Consider the following 706-nt stretch of genomic DNA (forward strand, 5'->3'; position numbering starts at 1 on the left):
AGCTGAGGGGGGATTTCCATTGCCCGCAGCTCGTCCCGGCTGTTTCCAGTCCTCGCCTGTGTCTGATCCCCAACTCCCCTCGTCTCTGCCCCCCACAGATTCTCTCACACACACGCGAGTTGGCTCTGACCCCCCCCCCACACACCCACGCGCCCACCCCGCCGCAGCCGGGACACCCGTGGGGCCCCCGGCCCGGCCCTCGCTGGGCCGGGGGTCAGAGCCGGCGTGTGTGTGTATGTGTGTCTATGGGTCTATGTGCGCGTGTGTGTTCAGGTGTGTGTGGGTGTGCTTGTGTGTAGATGCATGGGTGTGTCTGCGTGTGCCGTGTATGTGCGTATCACACACCCACGCGCCCACCCCGCCGCAGCCGGGACACCCGTGGGGCCCCCGGCCCGGCCCTCGCTGGGCCGGGGGTCAGAGCCGGCGTGTGTGTGTATGTGTGTCTATGGGTCTATGTGCGCGTGTGTGTTCAGGTGTGTGTGGGTGTGCTTGTGTGTAGATGCATGGGTGTGTCTGCGTGTGCCGTGTATGTGCGTATGCGTGCGCTGGGGTGGTTGCATGCCTATGTATGTGTGTGTGTGTGCATGTGTGCGCGCACGTCTGTCCGGGCGCGTGGCCTCGTGCGTATCGGGGTGGGCAGTTTCCAGGAAGGCGCCGGGACCACGCGCTCCCCACATGGGGCCGCGGCCGGTACGGGGCAGGGGGG

Source organism: Alligator sinensis, unplaced genomic scaffold, assembly GCF_000455745.1.
Source record: "Alligator sinensis unplaced genomic scaffold, ASM45574v1 scaffold647_2, whole genome shotgun sequence".
Classification (NCBI taxonomy): domain Eukaryota; kingdom Metazoa; phylum Chordata; order Crocodylia; family Alligatoridae; genus Alligator; species Alligator sinensis.